The sequence below is a fragment of the Vidua macroura genome, chromosome Z (assembly GCF_024509145.1).
Source record: "Vidua macroura isolate BioBank_ID:100142 chromosome Z, ASM2450914v1, whole genome shotgun sequence".
Lineage (NCBI taxonomy): Eukaryota > Metazoa > Chordata > Aves > Passeriformes > Viduidae > Vidua > Vidua macroura.
Genome location: NC_071611.1, coordinates 18,677,066 through 18,694,602, shown reverse-complemented (window position 1 = coordinate 18,694,602; position 17,537 = coordinate 18,677,066).

The window sequence follows — 17,537 nt, the reverse complement described above, 5'->3', positions numbered from 1 at the left end:
AGTCAGATGTATGTTGACTATGCAGCTGGAATGCAAATTTTTACTCTAGTTTTCTAGGTATTTATCTAAAAGTCTTTCCATTTTGGTTTAAAATATTGAAACCATACCAGTCTGAAGAAAATCTGAGAGAACATGTAGAATTCTAGCCAATGGAAAAGGAACGAAATCCATGGTAGAAAATTCAGATAGGAAAATAATTAGAAATTTTCATTTCAGACCAGGACCTGGAAAAGAGCTAAGAGGTAGTTAACAACTCTGACACATAGACCTGGTGGTTTACATCTCATGACAATGCCACTAACTCTCTGCTCCATAATAGCAGGCTGAGGCATAGAAATATGGTGCAAAATAGCTTTATTCACAGGTGTTTTCTTACATGGCACCTCGTCAGAAATTATAAAATTAAAGCCTGGATAGTTTTGACTTTCTCCACTCCAATGTGGATAGCTATCATAAAATAATGTTAAAGTTGAGAGATAGCTTCATCACCAGGTTGAAAACGACACTCATGCAGAGACATCTGCATCTTGACTATGCTATAGCCCAGGTTGATCTGTTTCTGGTGCCTGCCCCATAAATCCCAGCATGGAATACAGCTGTAAACCTTGGGTGCAGGCAGTGGTTTCTATGCTGCCCTTTCCTGCATCAAAAACAGAACAGAAAGTGTACAAGAAGAATCAGGAGCATTTTGATCGATTTCATGGTGGATGTACGAGACATTCTCTGCTACAAATTTGGTCCTGTTGTCTCTGTGTATTACAGTCTTGCTTTGACTACTTTAAGGTGCAGACAGAGCTCCTGTATCACTATATACTTGCCCCATATACTTCAGCCACTGGCCTATACTTGGATGCTGTAGGACTGTCTCCTGAGGTGGCCAAGTGAAGATCTTGGGAAGTACAACCTCACTTTCTTAATTACTTACACAATCATAGCAAGATGAAATGGCAAGAAATTCTTTAGCACATAATGACAATAAAAAGATTTTGAGGTGAGTGCCAAGGTATTAACATCCTCCCTATCTGTGAAGAAGGTCATTGCTTCAATGAAGTCATGTGTGTGCTACATGGTATTTATACTGATTGACAGTGTTCTTCTCTACAGCAGATAGACAACTGCTGGTGATGCCACTGTCACATTTTGTGGCTGCTTTGAACTTCCTTACAATCTTCTTACTTCTCTGTCCTTAATACCACAACTGAACCTGAATCTCCTCTGCTGCTCATTGCCATGTCACCTGCGTATTCAGAATGGACATACAACTAAGGGACTGTTTAATTCCAAATGCACCAAAATATTTCAGATGTACTTAGTGGCCTAATGAAAAAATGGCATTCACAAACAACACAGAAGGAAATTAAGCTGAAATTAAGCTGTTTTCTCATCAACTTTCTAAGGGTCTGTCTATATGCCAAAATAACTGAAACCATTGAACAACTCCAGGTGCATTGTGTGAGTACAAGCTCACAGAAAGCTACCAGCTTTGGTCCCAGAAGCAAAACAGTCATGTCAGTTCCACGATGTATCATATACTAGTTGTTATTTCTCAGTGGGGATGGAGCATATGGTTTATGAGGAGTGGCTGACACAGCTGGATTTGTTCAGCCTGAAGAAGAGAGGCCGTATTGCTTATTTTTAGACTTCTAACAGAAGAGTGCCTGGAGCACAAGGAAGAGACCTACAAACCCACTAAAATATCAAGATTTATTTAATAAACAACTAATCAAGGCCTGAGTTGCTTGATGTAACTTTGAAGCCAGATTTGCCATAAAACTGGCTTTTTTTTTGGAGGAAGAGGTGGGTACAGTTACCTGCAGAGGTCCTTTTCACCCTAAATCATGTGCTGACCCTAACCTGAAAAGACAGAGCCATCTGACTGCTAGGATCTAAATTAATTATCTGGTATATTTTTGCAAAACACAGAGTTATACCCTGCCACCTATCCAGTAATTCCCCTGAGATCCAATACCCATACTGGTATAAAAAATGTGCAACAAGCAAGGAGATCTCCTTTCCCATACTTAGAGGGAATTGGCCAAACTGGCTCTGAGATTTGGAAGCCTAGAAGGTAAGTCCCAAAGATGTGCTCAAGGCATTGAACAAGGGACACTTGGCAAGGGGAGCTCCAAGGAGCTACTCATCTGCTGGCAACTCCTGTCCCCCCAGCAGATGAGGGTGGAAGGCAGAGGGAGAAGGGGCGTCTGAAGATGCATGAATGTGGCTCTGTAGAGCTGACAGAGGGACATACCAAACCAGGGACAATGTAGAGGATGGTTTCTGTTAAAAATTTCCTCCAAGTGCCAGAACTGGTTTTCCCTCAGGGCTGCTGTGCACATGTGACAAATGATGCAATGGTGAATTACAAACATAACAACTGTGAGTCTGATTGTGAGCAGAGCTACATTGATGCAAGTAAAAGATTAATACAAATTATTTAGATAGCTATCTACCAACACAAAACAACTGAAAGTAAAATCTGAAATAGCACTAGTAAGTCTCAGCTTTAATAACTAAAACTTGACTAAAATACTAGTAATCACAAGTGACTTTGAGCCAAGTCTCAATGACACCCAAAGCCTTCATTGGGATTTGGATGAGACTTCAAGAGTTTCTCTGTGTGACAAAATCTCTGGTTGCCTGGGATATTTCCCTGAGCAGATGGATCAAAATTGCCCTGATCTTTTGCAAAGCTGGAAGGGGATAATGGAGAATGATTGTTGTGGGTTGGAAGTTGGATTGACTTGCTTTAATGAATATCAGAAAAAGTTTGCAAGAAGCAGAAAGAACATACAAAAATTTTTGAGGACAGTTTTAAAGAAAACAAGAGCTTTCCATGATTTCTAGGAAACAAGATGAATATTATTACAGCAATTAAAATCTTGCCCAGGGCAATGAAAGAATCATGAGTTATTACATTAGGGGTTTGTCATTTCAGAATGTGCACTTAACACATGCACCCCTTGGATTGCTTGCTATTTAATGGTTTTGTTCCATGCACTACAAACAAGAATTACAGGTCACCAAGAAGCTAAGTATGTGGCAAGGTATTTGCTGAGTTAAGGAATGGCAGATAACACTCTGTAAGTAGTTACACCTTGGACCAATGCCAACAGCAGAGATGCATTTTGCCTAAAGTAAAGTGCAATCCTGAGTTAGCTGAGATTATGACTAGTAAAATTCTCTAACTAGAAAATAAGTAACTTGAAAGATCCCCTTTTAATAACCATTTGAAGAAACATTGTATAATTATCTGCAGAATTTGTTGGAATATCTCAGCAAAACACAGTAAAAACAACATATTTTTAAAAGGTAAAATTCCAGAAAAATACACAGAAATCAGCGGGAAATGTAAAACCTTTGTAAGCACACATGTGTTAGGGGATACACATAAGCTTTTATGCATGCAGATGACTAATAAACCTCTGCCTAGTTTAGATGAATCAGCTGTCTGAATGAACATGAAAATGTAAAATGGCTGACAGATCCCTATTGCAAAATAAGTATATAATTTTAAAACATTCATTTAAAAATAAGTTATCCCAACTGACTGACTTATATCCTTTTTAATGACTTACTAGTATCAAATGTTTTTAGCATATGTTTCAGTGCTTTTTATCACATTTCTTCTAGTGTGTCTCATTAATAAGACAACTCTAAGCAAATAAATCTTATTTAGCTCTTCCAAGCTTTTAAAGCCATGAAGTTTTATTATATCTGATTTTAAAAAGCCAGCATAATTGAGAAATTTATATCAACTTGAATATTAGGATAAAGTAAGCTGTTTGGAATCCAAAGTTTCAAGTTAACATTTACTAAACCACTGGCAAAACCCAGTGCCTGCTTTCCTCAAAGTTAGAACTGAGCTTTCATCCATCTCGAGCTCAAAAATTACTGTCTGGCTGCTCTGCTGCAACATTCAGCAACAAACTGAACTCTGCAAGCTGTTAAGCACTGTTACAACTACAAACACCACAGCATTCAGTGTGTACAACAAACTTGAATAAGATACTTACAGATAGCAGTGTTTCTGCTGGAGGCTGAACATGAGATCATACTAGAAAAAGAGGAAAAATGTATGTCACTGACCCAGTAATTTCTGTTTTAAAAGGCTGGCAGAGAAAGAAATCCAATGAGTGAGCGACAGAGAGAGCAGAGAGGGGGAGGGGAGAGAGATAGATGAAATTCCAGTCTTTCTGGTCAGCTTGGCTGTAGTTTTCTCTGTACTGAAAATCCACAATAAACACTCCTTGCTTGCAAGACTGCTCCTGACTGGAGAGTCACAAATTACAAATACTTTCAGGCTCCGTATGATAAAAGCACTCAGAGATGCCTCGTAGTATTCACACTCAGCAATGTTTCTCTACTAGCCAGCCCCAGATCTTCTTTTCTCCTTCTGCTAGTCAAGTCTGTTGGGACCAAAAACTAAGCTGCTGTTATTAATGTTTGCTCTTTTTTTTTCCTTTCCTTTTTTTTTCCTTCTTTCTTTTTGTTTTTGTTTTCTTTTTTCCCATTCAGCACAGCAAGAAAGACAATGAGTATAGGCAAAATCTTACCAATTATTAAATATCTCATAGGATTCAAGATATCTCTCCAGCTTTCTGTCATGAGATTCACATCAGATTTAACCACCTGATGAGATTGTAAGTAAAATTTCCTACAGTGGCTCATGCACCCTGAGAAGTAAACCTGGCAGCCCTAATTTTCAGAGCACAGAGACTGCATTGCAAAGTCACAATACAGGGACAGACTACCCTACGTCCACCTCAGCACACGGACCTAAAGAGGTTTTTAAGTATACAGGACAAAAGCATTTTCAGCCCAGTGATAGGGCATTGTGACAAGGGCAAGAGGGACACCATGGGGAAGAGCTACTGACTTCCAGGTTGCTTGTGAAAACAGGAGTCAAATCCAGCATAACTGTAGTGTTGTAACATGGTTTCCCCTTGTCCTTCTTTGAATAAGCAAGCTGAATTTGACTCTCATATGGAAACAAAACCACAATATAAAAATGCAAAACTGAAGTCAATAGGAAGAAAGAAAAGAAAAGAACCAGCAGATGTTCCTGTGGCATGATTTATATACAGATGACGAAAACAGATGACTGTTAAAAATTAAAACAAACTCAAAGCTACACAATGTGTAATATGATACAATCTGGCCTATATTTCCCTAGGAAAAAAACACTATGAAAAAACATTTCCTTGAGGTACATTGCTCGTATTAGAGTAATGTACTGTCCTCAGTTTCAGACCACACATTTTATCAGGTTTCAGAATAATGGAGAATGATTGTTGTGGGTTGGAAGTTGGATTGACTTGCTTTAATGAATATCAGAAAAAAGTTTGCAAGAAGCAGAAAGAACATACAAAAATTTTTGAGGACAGTTTTAAAGAAAACAAGAGCTTTCCATGATTTCTAGGAAACAAGATGAATATTATTACAGCAATTAAAATCTTGCCCAGGGCAATGAAAGAATCATGAGTTATTACATTAGGGGTTTGTCATTTCAGAATGTGCACTTAACACATGCACCCCTTGGACTGCTTGCTATTTAATGGTTTTGTTCCATGCACTACAAACAAGAATTACAGGTCACCAAGAAGCTAAGTATGTGGCAAGGTATTTGCTGAGTTAAGGAATGGCAGATAACACTCTGTAAGTAGTTACACCTTGGACCAATGCCATAATTATTTGCCTCCTCTGAGTTATGTAGATGGCTGTGGGTTAGCCTGTGTGTTTCTGGTTTTGCTTGCTGAAGTATAGCTTCTAATTCACTGTGATGAATGGCCTGTCTGTATTGTACAGTGGTCTGATGAGGAGCATCAGCGTAACTGTCCTTACAGGCTGATTAAAATAGTGGCAGCTTATTTTAAAGTCTGTGACACATTAATCAATAATATCATTGCAGAAGCTGTCTTCAAACCTGTTTTATTACTGCAGCAATGAATTTAGCATCTCATTTCTTATTGTACTCCTTAACTACAATTAATTTTTGCAATCTATCAAGGTCACGTTGTCTAAAGGATAGAACAAAATTACCCAAGCTTTTCTTATAAATGCCAGAGCACTGAAGAGAAGACAAGCCTTTTGTACAACACTCAGTCTTTCCATTCCAAGGTTTGTCCACACAGGAAATAGAGTAGTTCTGTTTCCCACAGATGAAACTTATGCACAGTATATATTTTTTATCAATTATTAGTAAAATCATGCAGTCCAGATTGTTGGTATGAAGGTAATAAGTTAAAACGTTTCTGCAAGCTTTTGTTAACAAGATACAGTCAAAATCAGCCACTTTCTTTACAGGCTTTTATTTGAAAAATAGAAAAAAAAAGACCGTACTTGAGGCACAAAGCAGGCAAGAGTATACACAGACACACACACACACACACCCCAACACCTAAACTCACGTTGTCTGATATCTGCACATTCAGTCAACACTCCTGTAAGGAGGATTAGGTTCTCAAAGGAGCAAAATAATTGTTCCTGTCCTAATCTGAGGGCTGTACAAGAAGGAGATGTGCTGCATTGTGAGGGAAAAAATACAATTATTTTCCAGATATTTACTACATGACATAAATTTTATTGTGTGAGCAACAATACCTGGTAGCAACAATCTATTCTTCATACAATTTTTAAAGAAAATGTTCTAATGCATCAATGTCTTACATAGGCACACCTGTCAGAAGAGCAAATGCACTGGGTTATTGCCAGCTGCTTCACTGGCAAACACATGCAGAGAATCTATAATGGCAAAGTTCTTGACCAAAGACAAATTATTCAAATTTTTGACTGCAGAAGGGGCATTAGGCATACAGAATGGCATTATGGAAAATACAACAAGGCAGCACAAAAATATTTGCTTTGTGTTAAGCAGATCAAAAGATCAGAGTGTTGCCTGAATGCCTGAGACAAATATGAGTGGCATTTTCAGTAAAATGAGTAACTTCTTTGAGAAATCCATATTTAGGTCTATTATCTCTAATTTTAAAGACTTTGATGTTTTCCCAGAAGACTTTGTATCTTGGGCTAGACCCTCAGACATTGCAGAGGACAGTGAAGAGACATCTTCAAAAACTTTGGCATCTTGGCAACCCCTGTAGTCCTTTGCCTGAATGTATCTAGAGCACATCACCACTAGTAAGGTTTATTCAAATTATACATCCGTAGGGATTAGCATACATGCTGTAAATCATAAAAACACCTCTTCATGGCCACGGTGCTCTTTCCAGAGAAGTAAGAGGGACTAGGCATAGCTGGATAGAAAGCAGCAAAGTCTTCCCTACATCCCCTCCAGGCCAGCCTCACTGCAGCATGCATGGCCACTGGGGTTGTGGGACTATGTGACCAGAGAGGCTTGTCCCTCACTGGACCAGGATAATAGTGACACATAACAATTTTGTAGGAAGAGAAACTCAGCTACCACCATTCTTCAGGACACTTTCTGCAGCATTAAAAGACATGTTTGTGTGTATAAGCTTCATCACAGAATTTCAATTCTAGAAATCCTGAGTATTTGTACTTGTGCTCCCAGCACCTATAAAGGTATTAATTCTTTGTCTTCAAAGCTGCTGCCATACCTTTCTCATCTGTAGTAAAAAGTTAAAAGTTAGGCTTTTCAAACCTTCAGGTGACATGGTATGAAATAGGTAGCAGCAGCTAAGATGACCATCAGTATTTCTAACTTTTTGAGGGTGGCTGGGGTCTGGTCTGTCACACAATGTTACACATGAGGTCACACTAAACCATTTCCTACCTCTTCCTGGTCACAGAGATCCTAGACAGGTTGAGCACCAAGAAAATCATCAATTTGGCACCATTGGAGAGTAGCACTTAATGAAGACCTTGGAGGAATGGCAGTGTCCCTGTGGTAGAGGAAATAATTATATTCCCACTTGCAAAGAGCTGGCCTGTTCTTTAAGGTACCTAACAAGTGATAGAAAAAGCAATTTTTCACACATGAAGAAGCATAGGAGAGAAAAGGTAAACACTATGTGTTCAAAATATAGGCTAAAAAAGGCTAAAAATAATCACAAAACACAGGAAGGATTGGCTCATGCTGGCAGTCTGCCAATTTCTTGTAAAAGACAACTGTTATAATTTCTTGTAACACAACTGGGCTTCAAAATGTGTGTTCAAAATGCCCATGTTTTCTCTTTCTTTAAAGTCTGTTGTTACCCGTCCAATCATTCCACCAAAACCCACAGACCTTGTGTCTTCATTAATGCAAAGGGGGAATTATTGCAACTGTAATTTACTTCAAACTGGAAGACTTTTAGGAATATTACCTTATTGCCATTAAAGTAATTTGAGCTCAGGAAAGGTTCCTTAGTTGTTTTAATTGAGATCAATCAAAGTGAATTTAATGAGACTCTGGAGACTTTTATCCAGTCTTTGAAAATTGAGACTTTTGTGGGGCAGGGCCTTTATTTTGGCTTTAGACCACATATGGATTTAGACTACAGCTGGTACAAATAGATTTTCATCTCAGTTCATGTTTCTAAAGTTTCACTGACTTTCCTTATTTAGCTCAGTCTGGCACTGACTATGAAAGATCTGCAAAAAGAATTTTCCAAACAATGTCACCGATTTTATTTTTGTATTCTACAGAAGGGTGTAAGTTATGCAAAGGCAGAATATATCTCAGAAGCATAATATGGTAGGTCTAACACATAGCAGATACTGCTCCTGACCTTAAGCAGTAGTTCAGAAAACCCATACTTTTTAGAATATTGAAATCATCCTATGCTTATCTTTGTACATCCTATGTAGAGCATGAAGGCTGAAAACCAGGAACACTGATCCTCATAAAGAACTTCTCTTGCCTCTGAAGTCTACGTTTTTACCTACAGCAGTGCTTTAAGTGTGATGGCATACTCCCAAAACCACTGCAATCACTAACTGTTCAGAAGGTATGCAGAAGTCTTTAAGCACAGAATAGCTGCTATAATCCACTAAAAAGATTACTTCTGAAGAATTTTCATATCTTGGCATTCAGCTAAGGTATTATTAAGATGAGAGGTTAATTAAAGAAGATTGAAGGAGCCTTCTGAGAAAGAAGAAGAAAAGAAACTGCACTAGTTGGCACCTGCTGAGGACAGCTTAGGGAATTCTTGGAAGATGTGTTATTTTAATTCTAACAGCACCAGATATGATTCTTGCTTGTAATGAATGAAACATAGCAATGGAAAAAATGGTGACTTGTCCAGAATATTCCCACTTTACATGTGGTTATTCCTGTCATCTTTCTGCTTTAATATCAAAGCCCAGTTCTGGCACAAGCAGTACCCACTGTTATCTGGGCAGATGCAGACCTAAGGAAGGTAAAACGGAATGGGCAACGTGAGAGTTTGAGAGACAAAGTCAAAAAGAAAAGAAGAGGAGGGCAAAACAAAGACTGGCTTGGAAAGGAGAGCCTGAAACCCAGATGCCAGCTATGGCCAACAGCTTCATCTCACACGGCCCAAGGCAGCCCTTTGTTTCAACATTCTCACTGAGCAGCATATTAGTGTTAAGACATGATCTTATGAGACCAAAGAAATGCTTCCCCAGCCTGACACAGATCTGTATCTTTATGCATACAGATACAACTCAGCAAGAATTTTATAAGAAATTATGCAAGTAATGTTATTAAGTTTGGTCACTGGAAGCAAGGAATTATATTTTCCTTTTAAAGAACTTAGGAATACAGTATATAAAATACAAAGAGAAGGAGAAAATTCTTAAGTAAGAACCTCTAAATGTCTGAGAAAGAATCTTGAATAGGTGTTTTGAGTTATAGTAACTTCATGAGCTTCCATATCTAAAAAGGGAAATGGCAAAAGGCCTCACAAAACACTGAGACATGCTATGAAAAACAGAGACTTTCTATAATTCAGCACCTAGTCACTGAAGTTGGTAGATTCTTCTTTAATTAAAAAAAAAAGTCAGTTCTACCTTCTCTTCCTCTTTCACTATTTGCACTATTTTTTGCAGTCTTTCTCTTCTAAGTCTTCAAATGACCAAATGTAGCTCCATTTCAGTTTCACCTGGAAGTGCATAGTTTTTATTCACAGTATCTGTTTCTTGCTTGAACCATCCTTCCTGCACTGGCAAGAGGATGAACCCAGTAAAAAAAAACTAAAGGAAGTAAATATGCTTTATTTAAAATCACTTTCCAGCTGAGGTCCTTTACAGAGTAACAGCGAATGATAATGTGAGATGTCTTTTCTCTTGGCAGTTTGTCCAAAGAGAATTTTAAATTAGCAAACTAGGTCTGAGTGAAAAAGTCTCTTGAGGAGTGGAGGGTGTTGGCCAGAAAAACAGATGCTTGCAGAAAGAGCTGGGATATTGTGAAAGAGCAGAAATATAAATGAGGGACAAAGAAATTTGTCCCATTTTCTGACTTTCCCAAGCCAAAGGTACCCAAGGTTAAATCCAAACTGTAAGAGCACTAAATCACATATATTGAACCAGCTGCAATATTTCCAGGCCACCAACAAGCCTCACAGAATTATAGAATGACAGAGTGTTCTGGTTTGGAAGGGACCTTAAAGACCATCTATCCTAAGCCCCCTGCCATGGACAGAAGTGTCTTTTACAAGACCAGGTTGCTCAAAGTCTCATTAAACCTCATCTCATAGGATGGACTGGGGCACATCTCAAGTGTTGTTAGACACTATATATAATAACTTTATTAGTGCAGACAGAAGAGAAAGCCAAAGAGAGCCTGGGCAGAGTGATTAGAAACCTACTCAGCCTTAACAGCGTTACAGTGTACATGGCTGTAATTAGGAAAATAAGAGTTGCATGCACCAAAATTTGGATTGCAAGTCTCAGTTGCTCACAACTTTGGAAAATGGCATTTTCCAGACTGAATTAAATGTCACGTTGAATGATCTGAAAAAAATAATCTACCTTAAATTCAAAAATGCTAAGTTCTTTGAAAACATGCATGACTGCAAGCCCAAAGGAAACTTTTCCTGTGGGACACCACCATGCTGAGCAAACGCTGCCTGGCCGGTGCGGAAGGGGCTCACTTTACACCTGCTGATGTGTAGCCACGTCAACATGGACCTTTGTCCTGGAGGATATAGCAGTACTGAGCTAGGGCACTACACTAACACTCAGGAGAGCTTCAGCGGCATCTGTTTGACCCCAGCTCCAGCAGACTGCAATTATATTTGTTCAGAGCTCACTGGCCCTGAAGCAGGGTCACCAGAGGAGATGGCCTCAGAGCTCCTCAGCAACTTCAGCACAAGAACTGAGATAGCCACCAGACCATTTTCAGCCACCAGCTGAAACAGCTGAGGGTTTAGAACTGGAAACCAACATGAATTAAGCTTTTTATTCAAAGCAGGTAACTCTACTTGAATCTACAAAAATGGGGTTTTGATCTGACTCTGATTTAACCTCCCCCCCAAAAAAACCTAGTATTTTGAATATATACAGAGTTTTTCAGTGGGTGAATTCATTTTCCAGTGAGATGGAACTTCAGAACTGAATTTTTTATAGCTTTTGAGGAGAGATAATCCTTTCCTCTGCAGATTTAAGAACTGTCAGGACGTACTTCCTAGCAGTTTAGTCCATCACTACCTGCAGCAGCATTACTGGATACTTAAGGAGACTTCAAAACCTGAAAAAGACATTTTTAAAAATACAACTTGGTTTAAAAAAAAGGTTTTAATTTCACAAATGTATAGACTGCACTTCAAATTGTCTGGGAACAGACAATTTTAAATTGTAAACAGACATATTTAAATATGCATCATAGGGTCACCATTAAAAAATATACCAAATATGTACTCCTCTTCACTAATGTTCAAAGTTTGAACCAGGACAAGCCAAAAGACTCATCAGTGGCACTTACTAAGATATTCAATCTTGCAGCAAATAGCTTTATTATAAAAAGCCAATGCACACATCAATGAAAACCCTTTTAAGAACATAGGCAAAAACTGTAGCTTAATCTTTTAAAGTCACATATTCAGGTCACATCTGTCATCACACAGAAGGGAATTATACAGGCAGTATCAAAGACTTCATACCTGTGGTGACAGGTAATGTCTTGACTCATGGTCTTTATAATATAAGGAATTTCACCATGTTGAGGCTATTGTATTCTGCTAATTGCTCTTTCAATCTAAGAAAAGGTAGAAAGAATGGTTTCAAAAACACTTATTGATGTAAAATAGTTTGAAAGCATAACACAAGAGAAGTTTGCCTTATTTTTAAAATAAACAAACAAACTTTGATCTCTCTTTCCATCCATGCAACATGAGAAATTTGAGCCTGGCTGCTATGTTGAGGAGAGGGGAAATATGTTCATAAGTGAGGGGATTTCTCAGTTGAAGCCACTTGCAGGGCCATAAAGTTTACAGGAAAAGCCATGCAGCCATGCACTGTTCAAGGATCCTTCTCTTACTGACTGTTTAGACCACTTGTGTGCGTGTACAGTGTATATTCTCCAACACTGACTTCAGAGGGAAGTAGCACTGTTGGGTCCCACTGTTGGAAGACACTTTGTGCATTGCTTATATCCTGGGAAAGCCCAGAACATGGCTGCAAGAACAATACTTCAAAGAAATCAGACGGAACTACTCTTCCCACATGTGGTGCATTGGCTCCAGAACAAAGTGGGAAATTCACTACCTCTGTGTTCACCAGCTTGGGCACAGAGAGAGCTGGAGGCTCTTGATAAATATGGACATGGTGCCAGTTGGGTAGAACCTGGGGGAGCTCCAGGTGGAGGACTAGGATGCTAGCAGAAATCCCAGCTACGGCAGACCTAGCTCCTGTGAATGACTGCAAACAGCATTCCTTCCTCAGGCACAGCTTGGGCTGCTCTGTCTCCCCAGTATGACAAGGAAACCATTCTCTCGTGAACTGGCAGGTCTAACTGCGATGAGAGTGGAGTATGAGGAAATAACTAACAGTGCACATTTCTTTCCTTCCACCAGGCCCATTCCCTCCATTCACGATACTGCCACAGCCCTTCTACAGAAAACTGAGGTGTCAGCAATACCTCATCCTACAAACATTTAGCTCAGATGTACAAGCCATGAAATGATATTTTGCATATGGCCAAAGAAGGCAATGGTTTACATATGCTGTTAACTAGCTTGTGCTATGGTCTGAAAAAAACAGTGTAATTTAGCATGGTATTTAGAACCAAATACCAAAACTACTGGATGGAGAGGAGAGTCATTAGTACAACTGAGGGATGCATTGTTAAACTGGTAATTACTGTACATTAGCAAATTCTGGAGAGTTTCCATATTTTTAACAAAAATTTATTCTTTATATCTTTGATCTCTCTCTACTACTGCATCTTCCTAATATAGTTGACTTCTTCCCCAAAAGAGGGACTTGCAGAAGCAGGGAATAGCTTAGTCAAGCTTTTCTAGCCTTCAGGAAAGTATAGCCAATTACATTTATAAGCAATGTTTAAGGGCAGTTCTCGAAGTTTAAGAGCAAGTTCTTGACCAGACCTCAGTGTTTAATGTAAACGATATGTTGACTTCAATATTCAAAGTACGTTAGTGCTGGCCAGGAGATACCACTCACTTTCCTCACATGCCTTTCCCTTTTTTCCTGCCTTTTCCTTTTTTCTCCAGCACTATGCAGGATACTGACCAACAAAACAACTGACAAAAGATATCATCTGTCTGAGAGAAAACATTATCTTGCCTTTAATACTGTGCCTTTATTACCAAAGCTGACCTTATCAGGACTGTTATAAACAGGGGTGCAGGAAAGCTACAAAACAACAGAATTCTGATCAGCTTTGAGATGGAAGACCATCTCTGTTAAAATCAGTAAGACCTGACAATTACATTAATTATTTTTTCCTTTAGGACCAGGCTTTACTCCTTAGGATCCATCAATTCTTATTAAGCATTGAGAAGATAATCATGCAAATAGAAAAAATACCTTTTAACCTTAACCAATGTTTTTAAAGTCTCTATATAAGTCAACAGTCTCAGCCAAAACACATTTTAAACCTCTATTTTTAAAGTATTTATTTGAGTAGACCAAACATGTTGTACCAAAAACAGAAAGTCACTGTGTATCAAACCAAAAAGAGAAGGTGAAGGTCTAAGTGAAGTTATAATTTAAAAAAATAAAAAATTCTTAATCCAAATTGATGACCTGTTTCTTCTGTATTAATGTGTTCAGCCGAGGTTTTCTCCTTCCCAATCTTTATTTAAGTCATGGATGAAACCCTGTGGAGCCTCATTCCTCTCAGTCCTGAACCTGTGTCCTGACAATTTTAACACCTTCCTCTTTGCAGGAGTCTGTCATAGTGAATCCCACTCAGTTGTGTCAGTACCAGACAGGGCCAGGAAATTCCCATGTATATGGCAATTGGCTGCCCTGTGTTTGGATGTCCTCCTGCAATACACTGATCTGCAGAGGTGTTGAGCACCTAGCATCCCCCACCTTGCTGGTGCCAGGTTTTAAGGATTTCGGGTGACAAAAGCACACCATCAGAAGCCTCATTTCAACCATAGTCTATCAATGTGCTTCAAAACCAGGAAACTTCAGTTATCTTGATTTTAAACACTAGTCAAAAAGCTGCTTACCCTGCAGGCCAAGTATCCAACCTGTAATCCTACAATGAATCATCATTGTCTAGGTGGATCTTTATGCTCCCATGGAGCCTCACTGAAATAAATCTTGCTCTCCCTATTCAGAGTTTATCAGGGGATCCAAATTTCATCATTTATCAACAATTCAGTAGAAGTACTATTAGCAAACAAAGCAGAAATCCTGCCAGTGCAAAAAACCCTGCCAAATGATTGCATTTAAAAATTGGACGCAACCACACAGCACTGTAAAACAGAAATGTCCATTTTCATTTTCACAGTATTGAAGGATTCCCTCTATCCTACCTAGCAGTCAGACAGGTCCCAGCAATGCAACAGTGTATTCACTGCTCTCTCATTTTGCTAGGCTGAGCTGAGGCAGGCAAGAAACTGGAAAGGTCATTTCTTTCTGAGTTTGTTTTACAACAGATGGTTACAATCAGCTTTTCCTGGTAAGCACAAATGAAGAATGATGTTTAAATTTTTAGCATCCTCTAGATAACATCTCATGTAAACAGAACTAAATTGCATATAAGAAATGTCTTTAAATGTATTTAAAGGGACTACTACTATTTCAGCATTCCTCTCTGAAACCAAGATCGTGGCTTCTTGAATATCCACAGTCCAAGGGGCCCCAAGTGTGTTCTACTGTATTAGCCAAATGAGTTCTTGCTAAGAACACTGCCAAATACTGGAGACAACAGGATATGGAGAAAGTATATCACCTTTCATAAACAAAGTAAATGCCAGAGTTGCTGTTCATACTATATAATTTTATTCTGTAATGAGAACTCTCTCTCTTCACTACCCATACCAAATATTCTAAAAATCAGGACGCCTGTGTTACATCCATATGACTAATTAGCATGCCATTCTCAGCCCTGCTAAAACAGGATACTAGGATAATGAAAAGCGTATTTCCGAAAGATGGGAGGTGGGAGGAGCTGGACAGAAGTGTTCCCAAAAGTAACAGACTGTTAATAACGGCAAGAGTCAATATAGTTGACACCTGTTACATCATTTAGTTTAACAGCAAAAGGAACTGTTTGTTTAGGAAATTAAACATAATGCTACTCACTGCAAACACATTTCTTTGCTAATGATGCTTTATAACCTCCTGATGGCTACATTGTTGAAGCATTTGCTTACTTTGGAAGAAATTTGCTCCTTCCCCATGAGAAAAGTGTTTCCTATAAGTTTTTCCAGGAGCAGAGGGAGCTCAGGGGTCAGGGGCCCATCCAGAATATTTTTGTAAGAAAAGCCAAGTAGTATTTTGCCTGCTAGCTTACAGTCTTATTTTCCCTGTCTCTTTGTTCTCATCTTTTCACTCAAATTTCCTTTAGGGGAATGTGGGGAAAAAAAACAGGAAGTTAAAAAAATTTTTTGGATATCCTTTAACTAATATTGCAAAGATGCAAGTGTACAAGAGAAAGAAGTGAGTCTATTGCAACAGAAACTCTTTTCTAGTTAGGTCAGAACATTAAATCTTGATCACTTCAAATATAAGATATAGGGGAAACTGAAAAATTTGTTTTCTTGCTGGAGTCAAGAAATGGAAGGCAAAAGATATGGTAAAAAGAGCCTGGGGAAATATTAAGGTTGGGGGTTTTCTAAGCTTTTGTTTGCAGCTTTTTATCCTGATTTTAATAGTGGTTTGGCTAACACTTTGAAACATCTTCCCATCAGTCAAAGAATACACACAGAAAACACATATGTGAACCTTCTTTTGTGTCAGGACATCCCTCACCTGAACCAGAACTGAGCAGAGCAGCTATTTCTGATGCTTATCAGGAAAGAAAACAAGCAAAGAGACTATTCTTAAAATCAGAGATTTTAAGGTTGAGTAGAAAGGGTCAGCTCTTTCTAACAGCCAGGAAAGTCAAAAAAAGCTGATTTAAAAGCTCTTTTATGGGTTGCATTTTGGTCCACCACAAAACAATATAATAATTGTAGTGTCAAGTCTTTTGTTTCCTGGTCAAAACAATTAAACATTTACTAGCCAGATTTCACTGCATAGACTCATTTTGGTGCATTTTGTGTTTAAACACACAAAAATTCACTTGACTGGAAGATGCTTGTTTTGCAGCAAGAATGTGACATGTTGACAACATGGCATGATAAAGTAAACGTATCTCCTTTGTGTTCCTGAACAGTGGATGAATCTCTTGTGCCATAGAATAGGATGAGTGGTTGCATTAATTCAACACAAATGTGTAGTGTACCCTCTTGAAAAGAAAAGAAAAAAAAAAAAAAAATAAAAAACAAAAACCCACACCAAAAAAACCACCAAAATACTTGCTAATAAGATATCCAGTTTGTGTTGAACCTGCATGGTACATATATTTCTTTTTTCAAAACCATTAGTAGGTTGAAGAAGTCATCATGTTCAATTCATTATTTCTACAGTAGTCCTGGAAGTTTGAGCAAAATAAGCATGAAGACAAATGTAAATGTAGGTGGAAAAAACACTTGTATTTCACTTCCAGCAATGCTATTAATTGTTTCATCTTGCTTAATTTTCCTGTGACTGGAAATTTCAGGTCCTGCTGAAGAAAAAGACTCCTCCCATTTTTTCAAATCATGCCCAGTATGTGTGATGTCCTCCCCAGGACCATGGTCTGTCTCTCTGGATATTGTACTGGTTGCAATATCCACATCCAAATAAATGTCTTCCTAGAAAGTCTTAGTAAGTTTTAGAAGTCTAAACATACACCATTACTTACCTTGCCCAAAGATGAAACTGTGAAAAGTCACCCTGTGGTACCCCTGCTACTAAAACTTGTCTGTGATTAGAGACTTGTCTGTCTCCAGCCAGAGACAGCTGGAGTTGAACAAACTGCACCAAGACCTGCTCTCACAATAGGCAGGCAGTCAAGCATAATTTTCGTGTTTCCCAGACAATGCAATGAAATACAGATAACCATGAAACATCAAGTATATCTCCCTTATATCATACATTAATCTACTTTAATT